The 16,996-nt window shown below is 43.7% G+C and overlaps 1 protein-coding gene across 2 annotated transcripts in view; it reads right to left on the bottom strand.

Moving 5' to 3' along the window:
- The window catches only part of LOC129165515 (zinc finger protein 121-like), a 133,094-nt gene that overhangs the window by 83,315 nt on the left and 32,783 nt on the right, over nucleotides 1–16,996 (bottom strand). For both annotated transcript variants that reach the window (XM_070548008.1, XM_070548007.1), the window contains exon 2: nucleotides 14,576–14,728. The gene's annotated coding sequence lies outside the window, so the exon portion shown is untranslated. The remainder of the gene's footprint in view (nucleotides 1–14,575; nucleotides 14,729–16,996) is intronic.

The raw sequence follows: 16,996 nt of genomic DNA, 5'->3' as shown, positions 1-16,996 counted from the left end.
AGCTGTGGCAAGTAGGAACTCCAGTCTCGTTTATGAGAAGTGGGTAAAGTGCGAAGCAAGTTATGGAGTGTTCTATTAAACCGCTCGCACTGTCCATTACCTGATGGATGGTATGGAGTGGTTCGGGACTTCTTGATCCCATACAAAGCACACAGCTGCTGAATGAGAGTGCTCTCGAAGTTTCGGCCTTGGTCTGAATGTATCCGTGCTGGAACGCCGAACTTCAAGAACCACTTAGTCACCAATGCCTGTGCCACAGTAGAAGCCCGCTAGTCCTTGGTAGGGACAGCCAGTGTATATTTGCTGAAGACATCTGTCATCACCAGGACGTTCTCACACCTGTCACCAGAGGGCTCCAGCACAGTGTAATCTAGTGCCAAATCCTCGATTGGCCGAGAGGCCAACAAATGTCCCATGTAGGCCTGAAGCCCCCGCTGGGTATCCTTGGCAACCTGACATCTCTCACACTTACTGCACCACTGCTCCACATCACCAGTCATGTTAGGCCAGTAGCATTGGTGTCTGAGCAGCTGCAGTGTCCTCTCAACCCCTTGGTGGCCATGCTTCTGATGAAGTTCAGTAAGCACTTCCTCCCTCAGGGTGGCAGGCAACACTATCTGCAACACCCCCTCAGCCTCCCGGGGGAGCCAGATCTGCCGGTACAGGACCCCATCCTTCTCCACCAACCGGTCCCATTGTTTGAGGAGGACCAACGCAGCCGGAGACAACTGGTCTTTCCTCACGGGTGGGATGTCTCTTTTCTATCCAAAATGCCCTGATTTCACTAAGGACTAGATCAGCTTGCTGTAAAACACAAAGGTCAGCCTGATTAAAATGAGGCAATGCAAAGACAGCAGCCTGAGCCACCTCAGACTGGTCAGCCTGTAAAACCTGCTGCAGTGGCGTTGGGAGGGGTGTTCCTGGGAGCATTGAAGCTAGCTCTTGTCTGCCGGTGGATTTTGTCTAGACAACGCATCTGCATTTCTGTTGCTCCTCCCCGGGCGGTACTTTATTTCAAAGTCAAAGGAAGCCAACTGGGCAGCCCAACGCTGCTCAGTGGCCCCCAACTTGGCAGATGACAGGTGGCTTAGCGGGTTATTATCTGTGTAGACAATACACCGATGGCCCAACAAATACTCCCTAAACTTTTCAGTCATTGCCCACTTGAGTGCCAAGAACTCCAACTTCATGGAGCTATAGTTGGCCAAGTTGCGCTCAGGGGGCCGCAACCCTCTGCTAGTGTAGGCTACAGGCCTCACCTGCCCTTGCTTCTCCTGAGGTAGTACTGCACCTAAACCACCATAACTAGCATCCACCTCCAAAATAAAAGGGAGAGAATAGTCGGCATATGCTAGCACCGGTGCAGTGACCAATCGACCCTTTAAAGCGTCAAAGCTGTCGTTACACAACCTGGTCCAGCACTCGCCAATCTTCTGCCCTTGCCTCCGGCCAGACTTTGCACTCCCCAGCTCCGCAACAGCCTGTGAAGGGGGGCAGCAAACTTGGCAAACCCCTCCACGAACCGTTGGTAATAGCTGGCAAATCCTAGGAATGACCGCAGATCTGACACCGTCACAGGGATAGGCCAGTTTGCCACCACTTCAACCTTAGAAGGATCTGTTGAAACACCCTTGTCCGAAATCACATGCCCTAAGTACTGCACCTCCTGTCGAAAGAAAGTGCACTTGGGCAGCTTTGCCTTAAGCCCCTCTCTTTGCAGCCGCTCCAGCACCATCTCCAGCCAGTCCAGGTGTTGCTTGATGGTGGAAGAGTAAACAACAATGTCATTCAAATATAACAATAAAGACTGGCACCGTTGGTCCCCAAAGAGTCTTTGCATTAGCCGTTGGAAGGTGCTGGGGGCCTTACAAAGACCAAAAGGCATACGGTTCCATTCGAACAACCCAAAAGGGGTACAAAAAGCTGTTTTGGGCTGATCTGTTTCAGTAACAAGTACCTGGTTGTAGCCACTGGCTAGATCTAAAGTGGAAAACCAGCGAGCACCACTCAACGCATCGAGCGACTCCTCGATACGAGGGAGGGGGAAGGCATCCTTTCTGGTTTTGCTGTTTAGGTGCCTGTAGTCCACACACATGCGCAGACTCCCATCCTTCTTCCGTACCAGCACTATGGGGGAAGCATATGGACCGCTGCTCTCCCGGATTACCTGGGCCTCCAGCAGGTTGTTAATATGCTCCCTGACCACCTCAGATTCTGACGGTGGAATGCGCCTAAAGCGCTGCCGGACAGGGACCTCGTCCATGAGTGGAATATCATGGGAGATCAGCTTTGTGCACCCCAGGTCTCCATCACGTTCTGAAAAAACAGAAGCATACTGTATTTTAACAGCAGAGACCTCACACTATTCCCATCCTCTGCTGTCAAAGCAGGTAGCTCCAGAGCCTGCAGCTGAGTCACTACCGACTCCGAGACCGCCTGAGATGAGACAACAGCTGACCCAGATGGTATCCCCATTAAGCCAGCTGGCGGACTAGTAACCAAAACCCTCATCAGGGTTCCAACCGTAGTGCGCGGGTACAGCCAAACATCCGTGTTGCCAACGTTAATAATCGGGACATAAACTTTACCTTTCTGTGCTTGCACCAAAGATGGAGAGGTGAGTAACCCGGCAGGGAGGCCAGACACTAGGGGCTCAAACAACGCAGGTAAACCGGTGAACTGTTCCGAGCACGAGGTGGCCACGTGCCCGTCGGCCAAGCACCTTAACTACTCCCGAGGTTTGTTGAGGAATGTCTCCCTTACTCTGGTGACACCTCTGCAATGCCTGGACAACAGGCTCAGGGGGCCCTTGACACAGGGGGTTGCTCAAACAAAGCCATCCCATGCTGGCCAAAACATTCGCTGTAGCACTTGCGGATGATATTCATCCCCACAATGCCAGGAAAACCAGAGGTACCACTCGGGGGGTCTTTGACCACCAACACACCACAATTTGTTAGTGATCTACCACATAACTCTACAGTAAGCTCCAGGTAGCCAATATAAGGGATAGCCAACCCATTGGCTGCCTTGAGCTGCAACCAGTTACAGAACTGCAGTTGGTCCATCCCCCAAGGCTCAAAATGCTGCCGGAAAAAGCCCTCGGTGACCGTAGATACCATAGAACCGGTATCAAACAAACATGGTACATTTACGCCTCCCATTAGTACCTCCACATGGGGGCAAGCTGACACCAACTTCGAGGCTTCTCCCTGACTAGCAGCAACCAGCTGTGAGCCACTAACTATACCCCCCGAACTGTGGCTCGGCCGTTCGGCGGGCTCTAGTTTTCCGATTGCCTTGCAGTAGGACGTGGTGGCTGGGTGGGCTGGGGACGTGAGACTCTAACCCCATCGCAGTCACTGGCATAATGCCCTGCTTGCTGACACCGTCGACATATTATGGGGCCGTGATTAGTGGGGCGAGGTTTTTTTCGTGTACCCTGCAGCGAAGAAACATCTTGAGCAAGTTTATTTATTTTATCTTGTTGGAGTTTTAGCATCTCCTTTATCTCACTCAACTCAGCAGCTGGGAAGAAACCAGGACCACCTGCAGTGGGGGGACACTGCACACCATACTGGAGACCTAACACTGAGGGCATGGAGTGGGCACGGCCTCTAGGCCCTCCCGATATCCCCTCCCGCTCCCACCGAATGGCCTCTGTTCGGACATCTAATAGTGTAGCCGAAGGCCTCCCACGCACAAACTGCTTCAATGCAAGGCGCAAGGACCCATCTACCACATATTCTACGAACTGGTCTCATAGCAACACCTCAGCATTTACCATTTCGCTGGGGGCCTGCTGCTGCACTGCAGCCATGAGGGCCATTAAAGCTAGGGAAAATTCCTGTAATGTCTCCTCTTCCTGTTGGCGGCGTGAAAAGAAAGCCTCCTGCAAAGCCACATAGGAGTCTGAGCACCCATAAAGTTTTTAGATAGTACTCACAGTCCGACACGCCGGAGTCCGGTACACAATGGCGCTTCACACAAGAAGCGGAAGTTTGAGCCAAAGTAAAAGATCGCTGTAGCGCCACCTCAGGCCCTATTTATATTAGCGCCTTCCCTCAATGATAGGTCGTCCAGTTACTTGGTGGCAGGTGACTCATCCCACTACATGTATAATCCAAGCTGATGTACTTCTTTCCGCTCTGGCTGGGAGGTGGGCGGAGCGGTGAGCTTCACCTGCAGCGGATGGGACGGGCAGGCTCGGTTCTCTCTCCCTGAACAGTGACACCAAAATGACAAGCTTTTATTGAGAAATAAAGCCGATTCTGATGGAGCTTCAGTCCTGAATGTGTTTTGTCTTGTTTTCACTCATCAGCCACAGATCGCTCGCTACTCAAGCTCACAGCAAGCTGGGCTTTCTACCGCGGTGACTCACTCACACGCCCGTCTCCTACATTAGTTGGTTACGGGGTGAATTAATTCACCGTGTTACTAGTGTGTTTTTTCTGTTTGGGAGATGAACCCCTTCTCCTTAACCAGGTTATTTGTACGGAAGCCTAGAAAGGTCAAAATTCCTCAAACGTATTTTTTTCCTACTGGCTGATAAAAATGTATTGAATAGAACAGAATAGATTTATTAATCCCACAGTGGGGACATTCACTCATTACAGCAGCATGTACACTTAAAGAATAATAAGATTACAGTAGAACTGATTCCAGCCATGTTTGCTTTCATAACGTCAATAACTTCATGCTGGTGACCCACATGAACATAATCCTCTGTTTAGTGGATGCAGTTACATCAAGAAGTTAGCTTAACATGATAGATTCCTTTTCTTGGCAAAATACAATACCTGGTTATATTATGAATGACCCTAGATGGATTTTAAATAATTTTACATTAATTATAACTAAAAGTTCCCAGGAAGCATTTGTGACATGTAGCCAGGGGCGGATTTAGGAATTTGGGGGCCCAAGGCAAACACAGACATGGGGCCCCTTACACTAAATTTTCGACAATCTTGCCTTTAACTGGATTTGCGAAACTCTCCCCTCTTCTGACATGAGTTATTTTCCCTTTTTATTAGTCCTCCTCTTTTTTTCCTGTATTTTCCTCCCTTTGAGTGCTTTCAATATTTGCTCTGCTTTCTTTTTTCTGTCAGCACTCCTGTGCTTTATCCTTAGTTATTTTTTTTTCTATTTTCCATTTTGGTCTGTTTTCCTCCCTTTAAACATTTTCCATTGTCTTTCCTTTCTGCTTCCTTTTGATGTTTACATCGAAAAACAACGTCACTTTCAGAAGTGAAGATAAAAGCTTTTATGAAGCATGCTGCTTCTTCCTCTTATTGGAGCCACTAGGATAACTTCATGTCATGCTTAATGTTTTGACTATCGCTTTGAGTTTGTTACGAATGCTCCCGCCTCTCTTCTTATTCTTATTTGTGGTCTTATGGCACTTGGCAAACAACAATTTGGTGCATTACTGCCACCAACTGGATTGGAGTGGAATGACTACCAATCACTTCCAGTTTGTGCATCGCAGTCTTAATAACCCTCTTATGACCATAATTATAACAGGGCCGCCTGGTATTTTTTTTAATCTTATGGCTGTAAAATTGTAATAAAAGTGTAAAGTGTGTGTAACTCTTCTCCTTTTTTTCAGAACAACCTCAGCTTTCAGTGTATGGTTTGTATTTCCAAACCACTATAACATTTCACGAAAAGAAACGTGAAGCCACTCCTCCTCCAGCTTCACTGGCTGCCAGTCAACTTTAGGGTTCATTTCTTAATCCTGGTTCTGGTCTACAGGGCCTTGCATGGACAAGCACCATCTTACATTGGTGATCTTCTTAGTCCCTACACCCTCAGCAGGTCCCTGAGGTCCAGTGATCAAAGCCTACTGGTTGTGCAGCACCAGGCTAAAGGTCAAATGTGACAGATCATTTGCTGCTGTGGCCCCCAGACTCTGGAACTCTCTCCCCCTGAGCCTGAGATCAGTGGACTCAGTGGTCTCCTTTAAAAAGCAGCAGAAGACTCACTTGTTCAAGCTGGCTTTTGTATGACCTTCTTCACCACTCTCTCTTTATTCTGCTCTCCCCACCTATTCCACCTTCCTCACTGATTTCCCTCTTTCCTATTCACTCTCTCTTTCTTTACATTTTTTTCTTTTAAATCCCAATTGCCTATTTTTGCTCATTTTAAATATATTTTTAAACATTTTCTAAATGCTTTTTTATATTTATATTTTTGTTTTTGTTTTTGTGAAGCGCCTCGTGATTTTTATCTTGACAGGCGCTATAGAAATGATATTTTCTTCTTCTTCTTCTTCTATTTAGAATGTATTTCTATTACAGCCTTTAAAAAAATCAGCTTAAAAGTGAAAAAAGCAAAAAACGGATTTGAATTTTTTACAGTTATTACTGAACAGGAACTTCAAAATTACTGGGCAAACAATTTAAACTTTGAACTGAAATGCATCTATTCTTTAAAAAGTTTGAACCTTGGTGTCTTGTAGCAGTTTTTAAGACTTTATTTTTGTAAACTTTCAGACGTTTTTATTTGATGTGGTAGACCTTGAAGCAGCTTCTCTCCAGCTGCAGGCAGAGTCCTGCACACCTCACACCGCCATGGGGTGCTTCTCTGGCACACCGTGCACTGCTATACCAAAAACATTTGTTTTAGCAAAAATAATTATTTATTGTAAAAAGATAAATAATGCTGGAATGATGCTGAATCTTACAATTAGCAAATAGTTGAGGGTTGTTCAAATAAAAAAATAAAAAATAAAGACTGAACAAACATTCATATCCTGGTTCACTGGAGATCTGTCCGGTCACTGTCTTCAGATATAAGCCTTCTGGGACACCTAATAGATCGTGTTGATTTTCTTTGAGGCATTTCCATAATTTCATGCTGGTTTTTATGCTAATTAGCTTCCCCGTTCCGTTATCCGCTTTCACCGCGGCACTGCGCTCCGTTTCAATCAGGCTGTACAGCAGGATTTCCCCTCGTAGCGATATTTTCCCTAACTCTGATTGCTTCATGCTATAGATTGTTGGAAAGCTGCTTTTATGTACTTTTAGGAACCGTTGGAATTTCCTGAATCTGATCAGCCTTTCAAAAGTTATACAACGGAGCATTTTGGATGACAAATTCAGCACATCTCTGAATCTTTGTTGTGATTCACTGCGCTCAAGACAGGGAATCCCGGTGGCTACCGTAATGTATTGTATATGCACGGAAAGCCCCATTTTAATCTTTTCAGCACTTTTGGAATTTTAATGATATCTTGAACGGTTCAGGAATTATGGTAATGAGAAGTGCGCATGTCCAATCCCGTCTGCGGCCACAGTTTGGTAATAAGAATATTGTGGCATTAACAGAGGGGTGCTGGCGGTCAGGGCTAGGGGGGCCCCCAACACAAGGGGGCCCCAGGCGGCCGCCTACCTATGCCTAATGGTAAAACCGCCTCTGCATGTAGCTGTAACTCTTTACTGCTGATAGATAGATGATGAGTCCTTGTAACCCTGACCTGATGGAAGTATAAATAAGTGAGCATGATGATGGAGAGAGCAGCAGGGAAACAGTGAGAGGAAGAAAAAAGTAAACACAGAGAATCTGGCTGGGACCCGAAATAAACAGAAATCACTTCCTCCCATGGCTGTACCACAACAATCAAGGTGGGAATCAAGCATTACAATTTATTTCAAGTTAAATATATATATGTTTATTTAATTTTAATTAAGCAATAATCTGTTTTACACACTCCTGCTGGAATGGTCACCAAAAAACATACAGTCTCATGTCTCAGAACAACCGTCTTCATACGTCTCTGCACCGCCCCACCCCCAACCGACTGACAGTCCACCAGGGCCAGATTAACACTTCGTTGAACCCTGGGCAACAATATTCAAGAGCCCCATCATCACGACCCAAGGATCACCATAATATGGTCACATACAGAATATTTTACTGTAATATGCAGTAAATATACTCAATACTTGAATGCCTGACATCATGTAACCCACTCATGGTAACCTTTGACACACCTCGTGCGGACTGACCAATGAGGAGAGGGTCTTAACTTGAGGCCCTCTCTTCATTGGTCAGTCTGCATGAGACTGTCTCTCTTGCACCCCACACCGGGTTCGGCGCTGCCGGGCCCGGTTCTGCCAGGTCGGGCCGATGAGATAACAAAAGCACTCAACCACCACTGCCCACCAAATCACCAACACCTCCAGAGGCCTGCAGGTCTTGTTTGATCTTCTTTCACTGTAGGTCAGTTTGAGGTGGTGGGTGGCATTGTGTCTCCTGTGAGTGACGGCTATGGATTATGAATCTGGATTAATAAAGGTTAAAGACTTCCTTAAGCCTGGTTTATGCTTCTCCGTCAGCTCCGCAAGGGACAGACACGCACGGATTGACGGAAGCGTTTTGCTCTTTTACTTCTCCGTCTCCTGGGGAGTGTTGCAAAGCAAGTGCCCGGCAGGACCACAGAGGCCGTAGCGCTGTTCTGTGGTATCCTGTCATGTATCGGTCCAAGATCGTGTGTTTATATTGGGTTTTTTGTGTATATAAGAGACTTTTAACACGGACATATTTGTCTCTCATTCTCCCACCGCTTCATGCGCTCCCCACCTCTAAACCCACGTTTCCTGTCATTTCCGTCCACAAATAAAACGCCTGCTGCGCATCTTTTCACTCCTCCAGTCACGGGAGAATTAAACGTTCATATTTTTAGAGTTTTTTCGCGAGGTATTCTTCAAGCTTCTCCGTGTCTGCCGCTAGTTATCCTCGGCTCTCTTTACAATGGCGGCACTGTAAACAACAGCGGCGTCCTGACCAATCACAAGCTTGCGTAATCCATCTCGTTCGACAGATGTTTAAAAAAGTGGGCTCGACTCCGTACGTACTTGCGTGCCCTAAGCAAGGACGGATGATGGCGTTGCGTGTCTCCGCACTGACGCAGACGGAGAAGCATAAATGAGGCTTTAGTAAAAAGACTTTAGCTAATTTCTTCCAAACACTGTTTTGTTTCCTTGAAAGAATGGGAAATCTGCGCCCTCTGCTGGCGATAAACAGAACAGCACTTTACCCTCTACAAGGACTGCATAGAACAGTAATTCTTAGGTTGTCAGAAAATATATGTTATTTGTTGGAAAATATGTGTTCTTTTAAATATGCGTTCTTTTAAATATGCTGAGGTTTTTATTTTGAAGGTTTCCAGTGGTCTTTGTAAATTTAAACCATCCTCGTCCCATATGACTAAGTGTGTCTATTACGTCCCCCGGCTCTCTAGGAGAGATGAGGAGGGGAGTAATAAAAATGGTGTGTGGATTAAATAATAACAAAGTGCAGTGTCGCTAAAAAACAAGGAATTTATTACAAAATGAATACTTACAACCTTAAAAGAAATATCTATATACAAAACACAAAGGAGCTTATCTACAAAACGAAGGGAAGAACGGAAAACACCAACCCAAAAGGGGATGGGAATAAACAACGAGACTAAAAAGAGCGAGGGTTATCCAAAGTCAAAATCTAAAGCCGGTCCGAAGTCAAGTTACCAAATATTCCAATCCTAAATCCAAATCCCAAAATGAGTCAAATACCAAAGTCAAACGAGAAAAATACTAAGCCAAGCACACGAGAAGAGAATAGCATAAACTCCTAAGAGTCTATACTACCCTGTACCTTCTCTCTGAATGAGGGCAAGAGGGCAGCTTTTAACAGCTGATCCATGATTATGAATAATCATAAACACCTGTTCACCGTGAGACAGGCGAAGCAGAAGGCCGCTGAGGCCATCCTGTGGCCAAAAAGGGGCGCTGCACAAAACAGTGTCGATCTGAAGGGTGAAGCTTTATTTTATTTTGTTTTCAGTTATTGAGTTCTGGCTGGCTTACAGACTTCTAGCAATTCTGTATTTCAACAATAGAATATATTTAGGTGCTGTATTCATGACCACAGCCTAAAGCAGTGATACAACTGTGACTAACGGTTCTCTATCAAACATTTTAGTTGTCATCTCTGGCATTACTGTTTGGAAAACAGAGGGAGGATGCACAAGCATAACAGAAAGCAAAATTTGTTATTGACGAGGAAGCAGTTGCTGGTAAGCCTCTGAGCCGTGCAGCACTTGTTCCTTTTCTGCATGAAACGCACTTCATTACAAAAGCCAAACCACTCTTAAATCTTGAGCTGATATAATCGGTTTAATTGTTTTCTGCCCTTGTGTTTGCTTTTGTCTTTCTTTTCCTTTTGACCCCTCGTTCATCGTTTGTGACATCTGTCCTCTAGATATTTGGGGCACAGTTGTGATCTGCAATCTGTAGATCTAACCTACCTTCCCTGGAAGGCAGTCAAATTCATCCTTTTTCCCAAATTGTGCTTATCAGATGGAGGAACAGCATCCTCCATAAAGTATGTTGAGGGTCTGACCTCATGAGGAAATTACTATGCAGTGATTTTCCCCAAAATGACTGTGTTTAAATTGCTCTGAAAAGCAAATAATCACATCAGCGCCAAGAAACTTCATTTCCCATGATGCTTTGCATAGGGAAGCAAGGTGATGATGTCACCACAACAACCAGCTCAAAAAACTATAAGTTTCAGCGAAAAACGAAACTTAACTGTTCTTATGCCCAGTTCACTGGCTGTAAAGGACGCGCTGTTGCTGCTGCTCTGATCAACGTGAGCCAGCGGGAGGCTGGCTGCTGGAGCAGATCAAACACAGAACCGCTGGAAAAGGAACTCCAGCTCCATCAAGCTCACTGTAAGTTATCAAACTCAGCACAAAGAAACTTTGCTCTCTCTGTGTCCAGCCCGTGGAGAGACACTCGTGGGAGGAGAAGCGTAAATCACATCTGACCAGCGAACTTCACAAGGGACGCCTTGCCTTCGCTCAGACAGCTGTTTCTCCTGCAAGTTTTTATTTCATTTAAACTTTTACCTTTTCTCGTCTCTTCTAGACCAAGATAAGCAGTCGACCGCGTGACTTGCTTCAAATTATCATACGGTTTTCTCTATCTTCCGTAATCAAACACGTTATAGATATATACCGTGAAGTAAGGTTGTTTCTTTTATTAATTTCTATGTGTTAAAGCTGTGGCCACAGCTTTTAACAGATCATTAGATATGAGTGACCTTTTGTTGTTTGTTAACTTTTGAAGTGTTGAAGTTAAGTTTTGCTGTGATCTTAAAGCCACTAAGATTTAATTCCTGCACCCACACACGCAGCTCATACCAGCCTTATCAGACACGCACGCACTCACATGCACGCGCACACCTGCGCTGGGAAACAAAGACCCATTCATCATACACACACACACACACACACACACACACACACACCTTGAACATTATTTTGAATATACATCTTTTTATTATATCACCTGGTTATTATTCATTTATGCCACTGTTTATTCATTTGACAAATTGTTAATTAAACGTTATAAAATTCAGATTTTCGTCTCCAGTAGCTTTGTTGTGTCGAAGAGAAGTCTCTGCTCCAAGGATTCTACGAACTTCAAGAAAGACTGATAAGAGTTTTGGATTCAATTTTTCCCCGGTAGAACGGGGTGGTGCCCCGGAGATGTCTAAGAATATCTTAATTAATTAATAAATCAGTAAATATTCTCATATTTACAGAATTTATTGAAGAATCCAAAAGTAAGTTAAAGCTTACTAATTGTTCGCTCCTAATAACCCCAACAAGTAGTTAATTCATGCTGCCTGACCATAGCATTTTTTCTACTTGGCTGTACCTGTACCTAGCTTCCATACTCTCACAAAGCTTCCTTCCCTGATGTTTGGCACTCTTGCACCACGTTTTGCATCTGCGTATTTCTTTGCAGCTTGCTGATAGTTGCTGACACGAGAGCGTAACTCCTTGTTAGCCTGGGATGTCAGTGATGGAGCAGATCCTACATTCACTCAATAAGCGCACGCTGCGCCAACTCCGGCACACCGTCAGGCTGAAGGCAGAAATGAGCGCTGCCTCCTCCGGGATAAAAACTTTTAAGAGGTTTTATAACAACATTTTTCATTCCAGGTCAAATTAACATATTAGCTTCTATTTTGGGATGACATATTAAAGAAGAAGAGAGCTCTGGCCGCACAGGTTAAACGTTCCTGCTTTAAGAAAACCGTTAAATTGCATTTTTCATGTGCTACCTAGGCACTCTAAATATATATATATAGAGAGAGAGCCATGCCCTGATGTGGGGGCTGGGGGGTGCGTCGACATGGTTGGTACATAGAAGGGGGTGCGCGTCTAAATAAGTTTGGGAACCGCTGAGAGGACAGATGTCACAAACGATGAACGAGGGGTCAAAAGGAAAAGAAAGACAAAAACAAACACACAAGGGCAGAAACCAATAAAACCGGTTAAAGAAAAAATCAGCTCAAGATTTAAGAGTGGTTTGGTTTTTGTAATGAAGTGCGTTTCATTCAAAAAAGGAACAAGTGCTGCACGGCTCAGAGGCTTACCAGCAACTGCTTCCTCCTTAATAACAAATTTTGCTTTCTGTTGTTATGCTTGTGCATCCTCCCTCCGTTTTCTAAACTGTAATGCCAGAGATGACAACTAAAATGTTTGATAGAGAACTGCTAGTCAGTTTCATCTCTGCTTTAGGCTGTGGTCATGAATACAGCACCTAAATATATTCTATAGTGTTGAAATACAGAATTGCTAGGTGTCTGATAACCAGCAAGAACTCAATAACTGAAAACATAAAATAAAGCTTCACCCTTTAAATCGACACACTTAGTCATATGGAACGAGGATGGTTTCAATTTACAAAGACCACAGGAAACCTTCAAAATAAAATCCTTAGCAGAAATAAAAGAACACATATTTTCCAACAAATAACACATATTTTCTGACAACCTAAGGATTAGTGTTCTATGCAGCTGGTCGACCATGCTACTATGAAGACATCTCCCCATAAGCTTTTCTGCATTAATTTTAGGTCAGAAAATGCTAAATCACCTTGGAAAAACATCGTGTTCCCAGTGTTTCTATTCTTTTCCGACGTGTATACACTGTTAGGGTTAGGGTTAACCCTAACCCTATACACTGAAGTCAGCGGGAGGATTTTCCTTACAATCCTCTGAAGGGTCGGCCCTTCGCTGACTGATACAAGGATGCAACACTCCAAATTACCAAAGGGGACCACCCCTCTAACTCCAAGTTACCCAATCTGTGTACACATACATATTTATGCCCAATAAGTAATTTGGATTTTAATCTCACCAGATCAATCACCTCAGGGAGACTGCATCTCCCACAAATACACACCCTACTGTTCTCACAGTCTCACGAACATGATGGTTTGGGAGGGAAAGCAAAAACTCAACAAAAATTAGCTATTTATAAAAGCCCAAACCAAAAATGGACATTACAGCTGATATGTCCTTAATGTATACTAATGAAACCTTCACACAAATTACACTGCATTTTTACAAACGGGAGCAGCGAGACAGCCGCATTGCTGTTAGTCAGTCAGAGGCAAGATGTTCCTACATCATGATTATTAATGAGTCAGACTCCAAATCCTGCCATTTTACACCCACTCTTCCGACTAACCTTTACTTCTTGAAACAGGAGAGCTTTTTTTCTACAGATGTTTTCTCAAAAGGCATTCATTCATACTGTACCCCAAGAGATTTACTGTAAAATAAACTTTAAAAAATGTATAAAAAAACAAAACCTCGACTAAATTTTAATGTAGAAAAAGCTTTAATAAAAGCACACTTGTGAATAAAATCTCAAGTGTGAATTTTCATATAAGAAGTTGAAAGAAAATGTCTGGTTGAATCTCCTACAGAACAAACATGGAAAAGACATTTCACATGTGTTGAGTTCTCATGTGATTAATCAAAGCAACACGCTGTGTGAAACATTTACTACAACTTTCACATGGATATGGCTTCTCACCTGTGTGAGTTCTCATGTGTCTAGTCAAGCTACAACTGTCTCTAAAACATTTACCACAAGTTTTACATGGATATGGCTTCTCACCTGTGTGAGTTCTCATGTGTTTAGTCAAGTTACCAATGACACTAAAACATTTACCACAACTTTTACATTGAAATGGCTTCTCACCTGTGTGAGTTCTCACGTGTGTAGTCAAGCTACAACTGTCTCTAAAACATTTACCACAAGTTTTACATGGATATGGCTTCTCACCTGTGTGAGTTCTCATGTGTGTAGTTAAGTGACCACTGACGGTAAAACATTTACCACAAGTTTTACATGGATATGGCTTCTCACCTGTGTGAGCTCTCATGTGAACATTTAAATACCACTTGTGACTGAAATAGTTTCCACAGAGCTCACACGAAAATGGCCTTTCACCTCTGTGAGCCCTCTTCTGCCTTTTAAGCTTTTGACCATTTACACTGTCTCTGTGATGATTGGTTTTTTGACGTCTTTTGTTACGTGTCAGTTCTTTATTGCCCTTTGATTCTGAGTTTTTTTTCCTGCATCCACCCTGATCTTGATTCTCAGCTTCTGTAGAACTCTGACACAAGGGTTGGGTCCTGTTCTGTTCTGGTTCATGGCATTCTGTTTCTTCAGAAGAAGTCTCCATGAAGTTAACATTTTCCTGCTTCAGAAGGAACTAACCTTCATGCTGTTGGCTACAGAGTTCCTGCTGGACTTTCTTGATCAGTGGAGGTTCTGGTTCCTCCTGGTCCAAACTGGAGGTCGACTCCTGGTTAAAGAGCTGCTGGTCAGTCAGAACCTTCTCTTTTTCCCAAACTTGATGCTGTGGAGGTTCTGGACAGGATAAAAGAAAATGTAGATTAATGTGATAAAAAATAAATCTCATTTTATTTTAATCTGTTCCAAATAAAGATGTTTGGAAAATAATGAGACCTCAGAATAGCTCTTACTTAAAGAAAATAAACATTGAACAACCACAAAGATCTGTTTATGGCCACAGGCTAGGAATGCCCCGTGGCCCCCAGCTGCATTCTGGCGGGACCAATCACAGCTCTCTATTGGGGTTTCAAACCCATAGAGCACTGTGACTGTTCCACAATGGTGCATCAATTACAGCGCTCTTTTGGCTTTGTGGGCCAATCAAGGTGCTCTATTGGTTTGGTGGGTGGGATGATGCGACGTAGGTAAACAAGATGGCTACAGCTTATTTGGAACGACTTTTACATCAATTTTGGACTATTTGAACTCGGGCTTTATTAGAATCAGGAGCAGATAGATGTGTTTAAGTCTTATTTTTAGAAAAATTATGTACTTTTGCCTTCTTCAACAGTGGACTGCCTATTTGACTGACATGCGTTGCAGTGAGTACGTCCCGTTGTTTATTGTCCAGTAGCATGCAGTGATCGTTTGAAAGACAAAGGTAGAAACAGCCCCATGACCGAGAGCCATCCCTGGAACGTTTCCTGACAGATATATTTATTTAGTCTGGCTTGCCAGGCTAAGGCATCACACTTACTACAGTTTGCTTTTACAGATCTTTCCTCATTCCAGAAAAACTGCACCAGATAATCTGTTTATCATTTCTTTTCTATTTTACACTAAAAACCAACATGGAATGTTTTTTTCTGTTTTGGAAAAGGTGTTAATATTTTCAAATTTTGTCTTGGAAAACACATCTGAATATAATTTTAATATACTTCTTATAATATAATTCTTCCGGCACTCGTAGAACACAGACACATCTCCTCTCCTCTCCCTCATGTTTATCCTAAGGCTCTCGTCCTGTCTGTCAGAGTGCTTCTCTGCATTCCTCCTAAAATCTCAAGTTTGTTATTAAATCATGTATTTGGTTAGCTGATCGTTCAACGTGATTGACAAAAATTTTTATTACAATAAGAACAGACGGAGGGGCTTGAGTCGGAATAGAGTAGAATGCCTTCTCCGGGTCAGGGATGAGATCCTGCCCCAAGTGGAGGAGTTTAAGTATCTCGGGGTCTTGTTCACGAGTGAGAGAAAGCTGGAGCATGGGATCGATAAGCAGATTGGTGCTGCATCTGCAGTGATGCGGACGTTGTACTAGGGATGCACCGATCAACAATTTTTCACTTGGATCCGATTCCAATACCTGGATTTAGATATCTGCCGATACCGATATTATTCTGATACTAGAGGTCTGTTTGCTTTGAAATCATTATTATTATCATTATGGTTGATTTTATGAGGCTATAATAAACTCTTCTCTACAATCATGTATTTGTACTTGAGAAAGCTCTACGGGTAGGAGCCCAATAGCACCATGTCTCAAAAGGTAACTTACGATAAGTATGAGGTCACAAAATGTCCATCCTGAAAAATAAATATGCAACTGTAATGTTTCAAATGCATATTTATTAAATTTCAAGATAGGGTTACAAGATACTAGTGCAATATACACAATCAAAGAAACAACCCTGTCATATAAACTAAAAAGCCCATTTGTATCATCATTGTGTTTTACAGGGGAGCCAAAATGCTCCCATACATGCGACCTAAACGATGCAGGAAGTTTTTCAAGCTCCTCTCCACCTCCACCCTCACCACCACTGTGCGTTTCTCCTTTGCATGGAACAGGTAGCGCCTCCACCCTCCACAAGGCCGATCTGCAAACTGTGTGGGTGTCAAATTGTATAGAGAGAGCTGAAAGGATCGCGGATTAATGATGATCCATTGGTTGCACCCCTAGGGCGCGGCCATGATGTATCCCAAATGCGTGAACACAGGGGGAGGTGAACATCGGTATAAATGACAAACAAAACTTGGGCACCACCCGCGTGGTAAGTTCTCAATTATTTACTGCACAACGAGAAATTTTACTGCCAATGGTGCTCAGGCGGTTTAAGTTTCCACACCTGCATTTTTGCAACCAATGGTTAAAAAAGAATTGTCATTTTTTTCATACTTACTGTTGCTGGCTCTTGTTTTCCGATTGGGTAATATCACTACGAAGTAGGTAAAAGTATGTATGATTTGTGCCGATACCGTATCGGATTGGTATTGGTATCTGTCAATACTGAAGGATGCAATATCAGTATCGTATCGGAAGTGAAATTAGTTGTATCGGGA

This window comes from Nothobranchius furzeri, chromosome 2, assembly GCF_043380555.1.
Source record: "Nothobranchius furzeri strain GRZ-AD chromosome 2, NfurGRZ-RIMD1, whole genome shotgun sequence".
NCBI classification, from domain to species: Eukaryota; Metazoa; Chordata; class Actinopteri; order Cyprinodontiformes; family Nothobranchiidae; genus Nothobranchius; species Nothobranchius furzeri.
Note: the sequence above shows the minus strand (reverse complement) of the source record. Positions and strands in the feature narration are given on the sequence as shown.